Source organism: Athene cunicularia (genome assembly GCF_003259725.1).
Source record: "Athene cunicularia isolate RWA chromosome 1 unlocalized genomic scaffold, athCun1 chr1_part1, whole genome shotgun sequence".
NCBI classification, from domain to species: Eukaryota; Metazoa; Chordata; class Aves; order Strigiformes; family Strigidae; genus Athene; species Athene cunicularia.
The window spans coordinates 28,557,997-28,567,646 of NW_020799091.1; positions in this window are offsets into that span (position 1 = coordinate 28,557,997).

Genomic DNA, 9,650 nt, shown 5'->3' on the forward strand with positions numbered 1-9,650 from the left:
TTCAAGAACTTATTTTGAAGATTATGAAACCGCTTAGTCTTCATGGATTGACTTAGGGGGTTTTGTCTGACTAGATATAATTTAGCAGAACTTGACATCAAAGTTTGACCTATGTTACAAGAATTAATAAAGTAAGCTAATGCAGTCCTCTCTGAAACTTTGGGTACTGTTCCAGTATGGAGTTTTATGCTTTTTAAGGAGATGTTTCCCAAACAGGTACAGGAGGCTGTGGTAAGTGGGTGGCAGCTGATCTGCATAACTATTAATTAAATGGTGACTTCACTTTAAAGGTTTGAAGGTGCACCAGTGTCAAGGAACTTTCACAGTCTTTTTCTACCTCCAGAAATGTCCTTTCCAGGCTCCCAGTGCTAGACTGACTCAGCACTGGTTTTAAGCTTGGGGTGCTGTACGAGCAGGCCCAACTCCCGCCCAGTGTGTGTCGGGAGGGGGAGTGCACCAAGGCCAGCTCTGGGCAGAAGACACCTTCCACGGCTCTCATAGCTGGGAGCGAGGGCCGGTGTCCCTCACCTCCAGCACGAGTGACCCCCTGGCATGCTGCTCAGGGATAGATTGGAGCTGTCAGAGACTTGCACTGTCCATCAGCCTCCTAATTAATGCAGCCCTGCTTTAATGATGTGGCAGTACCAGTGAAGAAAAACCTCTTGAACTGCTTGAAAGGTGCCTGGGACTCTGGAGCTATGGCTCTGCCATCTCTGCTCTGTGTCAGTCGGGTGAGTTTCCTGGAGAAGCCCCTCTCTGTGGGGAGGTTGATGATGGAGATGAGATTGTAGTGCCATATTTAAATCTTTGCAGATGTTCTTCCATGGGGATGCAAGGGGTAAGGGTTTGAAAAGAACCCAACTCCCATTTCCAAAAGCAGTTTAATCTCTGGTTTCTTCAGCTTTCAGTTGACAAGATGAAACTTGAATTGTGCTGGGTTTTGCAACCTGTTAATCATCCAGCAGGTCCTACCTAGATGACTTGAAAGACACTCATACTGGAATAACGAATGCATTATTTCAAGAGATACCTTATTTAGAAAGAATAAAACCTAGAGGATATCTTAATGTTCCCCATATCTCTAAAAATATAGACATTTTCATTTTGTTTGCTTGATCTGCTAAAGAGAGAACTGAGTAAGAAGATCCACTGATAGGCATATTTTTTAAAAAATTGTTTAAAAACTTCAGTAGACTAAATGATAGTTCAGGCCCATTTTGTTATTCTAATCTGATCTATAAAGCCCTCTAGATTCAGAGTGTGTTTCAAAGCAGTCATTTCTACCCAAGTAGCCTTGTTGCGTTGTCTTCCTTCTATTTTGTAGCATAACAAATGCTCCCCTTTGTGACATAATTATGGTTCTATTCAAAAAGTATGTAGGACAATAAATGATGCCAAGCCATCAGGAAAGCACTTTTCAAGAAAAAAAAGTTAAAACCCAGTAGAAAACTCTGGGCTCCCAACAGGCAAGGGAGGTTTTTGCCACAGGTTGTCACGATGCCATCGTCAACTCATGGACAGCTGGAACTGCCTGAGCTGCTCAGGTCTGCTTCAGTGGGGTATGTCACTTCAGACTGCTCAGACAATTGTCTTGTGTACGATGTGGAGTTACAATCTAGAGTAGCTTTGTACTTTCCTGATTCTGGTTTGTGTGTACATTATCCTGCCACAGAAGCAGTAAGTCAGGCCTGATCTGTGCTGCTGGCTTAGACCCAGAGATCTCCAGCTACTGCTGCAGCAGCACGAGCAGCTTCCTTTTCAAATGAGTTTATGATACAGTTTTCCTAAACAGCATACAAGTTTATAAAGGAATATAGGATCTGTTTTTTTCTAACCGTATCTTTAAAAAAGTGCTGGGGACGTTTCAGCCTTGTGTATCACACCTAAGAATATTAAAATCATGATTCTTGTGTTTTAAAATTAAGCTAAATTCTTTACTGCTCTTTGCTTTCATCCGTCAGCAGTAAAATAGGGTCAATGTCAACATGCAACCTTGGAGGAAGGATTTTGTGACGATTTCAGATATGCTGCAGGAAGGCTTTTCCCTGCACACAGTGAGGGAACTGCAGGTTGAGGTTAGCTCTCAGTTTGCTAAATGTACATTAAGTAGGGCTCAGGGATGCATGAAGATGTGGAAGATTGGTTAATGGGGTCCTGCAGAAGACGGTAGTGGTTGGATCTTCCTAATGTGCTGAAATGAAACAAGGGAACTTGTGTCTGCATCCTAATTATTTGCAAGCTGATCATCTTTGGGTTTTTTCCTTTTTTTTTTAACCCTACCTCATGAAGCCAAGTGATCCCCCATACAAATTCTCTTTACATCAAAAGGGAAGATGAAATATTTTGCCAGTGGTTTCTGCAAGTTCTATTCCAGGTTTGTGCAGGGGAAGCTGCCCCTTCAGCCCTGGGATTAGACCCATCACTCACTGTTCCTTCCTGTTTGATGTAGTTTACAGCTGGTTTCCCCTGCATTTCATACTTCTATATCCTGGTAGGGCTCCCTAAAATCTAGATACTGCTTGCTTTCTATAATATTGGAAATAAGTGATGAAGTCCTTCTGTTCTCCTTGCTGTGGTGACCCTATCTTATGGGAGAAATTACCACAGTGAGGTCTGGCCCCATCTCTGTAATCATGAAGGAGATTATTTGACATTAGTTCTTTGGGAACGGTTTGTGTGGTCTTGGTTTTTGCTCTTTAGAGCATGGTAACACATAAGAAATCTTAGGGAATTAAATGAGTAGGGAGGATCTTTGGACTTGTCAAATTCTCACATTTAAATCAAAGACATACAAACTCTTCCGAAAATGTGTAGCTTCCTGAAAAACAGTCTTCCAGCTTTTGCATGCCTCCGTCCCTGTCATTTTTCAAATCTCCAAGCTGTTGTCTTTACTGGTTTAGAACAAATACTAGAAAGAAAAGTTTTTAAAAAGTGAGTTAACCCACCTTTTTTTTTTGCATGTTTGGAAGTGAAAAGAAATAGTTCAACTGGTGCTAAAACATGCTGACACTTGCATCTCACATAAAAAATTTCTGTCCAGGGGGCTAATTTGTGAACACTTACAAGGAGATGGATGTGCAGACACTGTATCAGACACTTAGCAATAATACTCACTTCCAGCTCTCTCTGTAATCTCAGTGTTTCAGGGCTCTGTGCTGAAATATTTAACCCTTTGCTGAGAAAAGGGCACAGTCCAAGTGGAGTATTTAGGAAGGCGGCATCTTGCTTCTGCAGCAGGAGCATATTCCTACTCTCCTTGCTATCAAACTGCTGGAGTTTTAAAGCCAACCTCACTGCCAGCAGCATGGAGCCAGGTGTCTGCACTGAGCTTTGCATGGCTATCGATGTCCAGGGAGCTCAACCAGAGATCTGTGCTTGAAATACTAAAAACTGTTGGAAAGACAAGGAATCACTGCTTGTAGTGGTCACAGTTTTGTCTGTATTTGGTATTTTAGTCAACATCTAATCTCTTGAAATAATCCAAGAGGTTTATTGAACTAAGCAGTTGTATATTAGCCTAAATTTAATAGAAGAAAGATTTGGCCTTAAAGATGGGAGAGGAAATTTGAAAATGTGAATCTTACATTAGAAATGGAAGTTCATTAAATTGCATGATACTTCTTGACGTAGCCTGGGGACTGCTTCTTATACTTCCAGTTGCAGGAATACTGCTACAAGTATTCCTTAGAGCCCTTGAGCCCATCAGTTTTTTGCTTTTACCCCAGCCCCAGTTGCCTACTTGGAGAGAAACACTGCAAGCATTAAAGTGTTAACACTGAGGACTTGAAGGCTATTTTATTCTCCCCTCTTTCTTAGAAATCATCAAAAGAACGTGTTGCTAAACTGCAACAATGCTTCTTCCAAGCTAAGTTTGTGTGAGAGCTACAAGTGGTGGCAGAGGGGCAAAAGCTCCTCACTGGGCAGGTTTCACCACCAGCTGCAGGCTCCATGCCCAGGGGCTGACCTCCCAAGCCAGGCTGTTCACTGTTACACCTGAGAAACTTGTATGTGTAACTTGCTCCTAACTTACTCAGTGTGTAGTTGCTCGGAGTTGCGAAACGGATGGTTGCATGGAGGCGGGCTTGCTGCTTGTCTCTGGGAACCCCCAACCAACTTGAGGCTGTTTGCTGCTTAAAAGGCTTTTGGTGGCAGTTTGTACCCTGGCGAAGATGACTGTAAATTATAAGAGGTTAAAAACTGTCCCTTTGCAACATCTCATATGGGCATATCACAGCATTACAAGCATTGGGTTACCTCAAGGTGTAACAGCTTTCCTCCAGCTCTGCAGGGATCATTGTGGTTATCAGTGCAGCTTCTGGAGGACATCTCCAGCTTTCCAGCACCACCAGCTCTGCCGGAAAGCATCTTTCCTATCAGCTGAGTGAAGAGGTTGGAGCAAACTCCCACAAAAGCCATGTCCTAGCCTAGACCTCACCTTCTACATAAACTCAGAGTTTAAAGCCTCCTTAACTATAATGTCAGAAGAGAATGCTGAGGGGAGGCTTAATGTTTTTTATATATAAAAGGCAGCTGCAAAGCTGAAAGGAATAGATTAGTCTCCATGCCCACTGGGAATAAGACATGTAGTCAGCAAAGGAGTCTAGGAGGGATGCTAGAAAATCTCCTATGGATAGGGAGAGACTCACCAGAGAAACATGCAACCTTATCTTCCACCCTGTCAGTGAAGTCCCATGGGAGGGGACGAGCAGACTTGGGCATGGCCATGCCTCCTTGGCCTCTCCTCTTGCCTAGTAGGTATCAGAAGTTGCATTTCCCCAGTGCAAATGGTCACGCCTTTGGTATTCCTGTGCCCACAGAGCAATGCCCACATTTGCTAAAATGGCTTGAAGTGCTCAGGGTCGTGTCACTCTGCTGGCTGAAAACCACCTTCCAGGCAAGAGCTTCGCATGGTTGCGGCAGCGCCGAGCCCCTGCTCTCCGCTACCTGCTGGCCACCCTGGCAGGTGAAATCCCAGTCCTTCATCCCTGTCCCTCGATGGAGAACAGGCAGCTTTTTGCAGCCTTGTAGGAAGTGGAGGAACATGAGGCAGATGTGTCTGGCCCGTAGTGCAGCAGCATGGGTGCCCAGCTGTTTTGTAAGCTTGCAGGGTGGTTGGCTGGAGTCCTGTCTCCTCCAAACATGCAGGGCACACTGCATGGAGAGGTCCCCTTTTTTTGCCTTTTTTTGACTCTTGCATTTCACATCTCTTGTAAAAGGAGCTTGAATTTTACCTCTCTTCCAGCAGGTGCTTCACAGTGTTGCTCCTCTCCAGCAGGCTCCCAAAAGTCACACTCTGGTGTCGTGTTGGTGCGGGCAGTGGCATGGCAAGGTAGCCATGGAGTGGGGGTCTGTGCCCACCAGGGCCCCTGGCACATGTTTGGGCAGGAACGGTTTGTCAACCACTGCAGCAGCCACCTGTGGTGGGACCAGCAGCCAGGGCACCCCTGTGGTGCCCACTTTGATTCTTTATTCCTTTAACCTGACACCTTTTGCCGGGCTTCATGAAATCTCCATTAGCTCCATTGCAGATGAAGTGCATTTCAGCCTGAGCAGCAGCAGTTGTTGGGCATGGTGTTTCAATTAAGCTGTGGGCAGATCAGTGCATGCTTCTGCAGCAGCTCCTGCAGGGTGGGAATCTTGGTGTCTTCAAGGTTTTCTGGAAGTTTGTTCCCTACATGGATCTTTCAGCTTGAGAGTACCATGTTCCCAGACCCTCCTACTTGCCAAGGGTGTTCGCCAGGGAGAGAGCAGGTGTTAGGCAGGATGCTGCCACCGAGACGCTTGGATAGTGCAGCAGGGAAAAAACATATCCCTTTGCTTCCAGCTCATTTGGGAAAAAAAAAAAGGTATCCTCCTTACATGAAGCCTGCCGTGGCTGCAAGCCACCAAGTGTCAAACCAGTGAGAAGGCTCAGCGAGATTCCCACCAACCATTCCTACAACTGACTCAGGTGAGCATCACTCGTGCATCGCCAAACCTGGAATGACAAAATCTCCTAGAAAAATTACTGTAGCTTTTAAAAAATAATTTTATTTCACTGTTTCTAGACTTTTAAAAATCAGAATTAAACTTTCATGGTGCACTGATAGTTTCTGCTTCCGGGAAGATCTCTGTCCAGAAGCTACAGTTCAGAGCATGTGCTGCAGTATCCACTGTGGCTTATGTCCTTGGACTGAACGTGCTGGGCTCAGTCGCTGAAAATGAGATGTGCAGTGCTGGGAATACACAATGCTGTGGCCCAAACTAGGTATAAATAAACCAAAATCCAGGCAGGACATGACAAAGAGTCTGACCCCAACTTCTTAATTTTCTTGACTCCGTAGTTGATGATTTTAAAAGATAAGGAAGCCTGGTTTGGCTGTATCTTTTGTTTTGCAACTGAAACTTCCTGCACTGTCCCTGATTTTGAGGGTTTGAGGCTTTGTTTTGCTTTTTTTTTTTTTTTTTTTTTTTTTACAGATGTATTATTTAAATGGTTACCTTATCTTTTTTTCCTTTTGAAAAGGTTGACATGATTTTTAGTGCAGTACTATATGGGTATAACATGCAGTGTTGAAATTCACACCAAGTATGTTTTCAAAAGCCCTTTCCTTGCACCTGTTTTCTTTCTCGAGGTATATCACTTTCAAGAAAATGGCAAGAAGCTCCATTAAGTTCCAGGACCAGAATGACACTGAAATAATCTAATTAGGATGCATCTCCCATGAGGAAGATGGCAGAGGCTGTGAGATGCTCCCATGTGGCTGAAGTGCTAGTGGCTGTGAAGCGAGTGGTCAGGGGACTGCTGCCTGCTGGTGATAAGATCAAAGTGACAAGCAACAGAAGGGCCAGCCCTGAGGACACTCAGCCTGCCGTAAGCCAGTCTGCGGCATTTTCGGCTTCTTGCACTGACCAAGGCCCTGATCTTTCCTGGAAAGCTAATGCTCTGAGAACCTGTTCTCTTGCAATTTTCCTGCATTAGTGCTTTTCTGTCAGCGCATGAGCTCCCATGCAGTGGTGGAGGCAGCTAATGGGGTCTTTGGATGTGCAAGGGGAGGGAACAAGGTCATTTATCACCTCTGCTGATGGTGCTGGGGGGATAGATAGCAACGTGAGCAATTTTTTTATAAGGGATAAAGATAGGGTGTGGAAAAGAACAACAAAAATACGGAGGTTGTTTTCTTTAGCAAAGACAGAACAGCATCTGATTGAAGTAAGTCACAAATGCTTCTTCCTAGGGAGAAAATACTGTAGAATAAAGGTTTCTCTAAGGGAGAAAGCCCAGGAGGAAACAAGGGGCTGAACCAGCTCCCTCCTGCCAGGCTGTGGTGCCCATATTGCCCAAAGCTCTGGGATTTCCTGCAGCTACCTCCACCAGAACATGTCCCCTGCCCTCCTCATCCTTCGCACGTGCAGTCTTTGAAGCCCCGCTTTTTCTTGGGGGTGTGGCGGACATCGTGCCCATCCTTCCCGTGGCAGCTCTGAAGACTTGTGACCACTTTCAGGTGCTTGCAGCCCAAAACCTGCCCTTCCTTTCTGAGCTTCCCTTGCTTTGCTGGTGATGGTTCCATCCCATCTTGCAGAAATGGGGTATCCTCCGGAATGGTCTGTCATACTTTGCTTCCATATTGGCCTTCCAGGAACAGGAGGATGGTAATTCTCCATCCTTGTGAAAGCTCAGTTCTGAGGCATGTTGTGCTGATAACTTGTTCTGACCCAAACCTCATGACTCTGGAGATACTGCATTGTCAGCAGATGGACTTTTAGCATTAGTCTTCATTTGCACTGTTAGTAAAGGATTACTGTTAAGTGCTGTTAAAAGATAGAAAATAATGAGGTGTAAAATGTGTGTCTTTATGAGCAGAACAGACCCTCACCTGATTGCATGCCCCAGGGAATGAGGGCCCCAGCTCCTCTCTCAGCTGATATTTTTCTTCCTGAGGAAACCTCCAGTTTGGTCCTCAGAAGTCCTTTCCCTCCATTATCAAATCTCACGTGGGTCCATGTGAGTTTTCCCTTCCACTGCAGAAACCTTTGAAGGCTGTAGGCTGTAATGTCTTGAACTGTAGTTTGTCATTTGTCTTAGTCATAATTGCATGACTGGTTTTTAATATTACTTGGCAAGGGTATTAATTTTCTTTAAGAGGTGGCATCACACATGGTTTTACAACTTGTTTCTTCTTGATGAGTTACACAGGTGAATCTTTATAGGTCATATTTCAGGGTTTCTTTAAGAGGAGGAAATTAATTTACTGCCGTTAGGCACATTAAAGTGATAATTAAGACATTCCACTGCATTATACAGCCTGTCTCCTAACAAAAGTGTTTCTTTGCAATATTTTTTTTTTTTCATGTTGTAATTGGAAAGAAAGCCCTTAGGTTTTTAAAAAATTCTTATGGACCTTGTTTCCTTCAGGCCTTTCCCAGGTCTCTGGCTGCTGCCCTAACACTCTTCTCGTGGTGTTACAGCTCTATCTCAGGCACTCTTGTGGCTGCCTCTTCCCTCTTTAAATAGTTAATTAGCAGCCATTCATGCCCTCACCCTGCAGCCCTGGGATCACCTGGTTCCCCTCTAATCTCAGGCCCTTCACCAAGACCATGGTGAAACCTATCAGAGAAGCCCCATCAGTAACTGTGGGGCAAATGCCTTGCAGGTCCATCTGAAAACAGAGAAATAATGCCAAGAGCAGAAATCAGCTAACGCACAAGTAGAAAACCTTTTGCGTCATGGGTTCGATGAAATACAGAAACTGTGAAGAGACCAGGGAAAATGTGAATTGTCCTTCCTGTACTGGTGAAGGGGAAAAGGTGAATCACCCTTCCTGTATGGTGAAGAGGAAAAGGTGACACGTCCTTCCTGTACTGGGTTTTAACATTGGTTGGCTTTTTTTTTTCGCTCACTGCTTTCCTTCTCTCTGGGGGCAGATGGAAAACTCTGTGTCAGAAATTAAAAATACATCTGTTCTGGGTTCGTAGTTTTGAAGAGGGTTTGTTGAAGCTGCCTTAAAAACTAGTCCCACAGAAAGGATAGTAAATCCGTGAGTAATTAGCCGTGTCCTTTCATAAACAATGTGAAAGGTGACCAAAGCGTCTTGGTGTCCTCCAAAGAGGCAGCAGGACTTGGAGGCAGATCCCACTGCAGTGATCCCCTCAAAGCTGAGGAGGGATGGGAGGTCCCAGAGCTGGAGGAGCTGATGGCCCTGGGCAAGGAAGCTGCTCGGACAGCTCCAAACAAGGGAAGATACCAATATGAGTCCCCTCAGTGGAATGGTGACTGGGAAGATTAATGCACAATAACAGATTTCATTACTCTAAAGGTTAATTTCATTAACTGTATTAACTGTTAATTTCATTACTGTAAAGGTTAATTTACAGATTTCATTACTCTAAAGGTTACCCCTGTACTCGGCACTGGTGAGGCCGCCCCTCGATTCCTGTGCTCAGTTTTGGGCCCCTCACTACAAAAAGGACATTGAATGACTCGAGCGTGTCCAGAGAAGGGTAACGGAGCTGGTGCAGGGTCTGGAGCACAGGTCGTACGGGGAGCGGCTGAGGGAACTAGGGGGTGTTTAGTCTGGAGAAGAGGAGGCTGAGGGGAGACCTCATCGCCCTCTACAGCTCCCTGAAAGGAGATTGCAGAGAGCTGGGGATGAGTCTCTTTAACCAAGTAA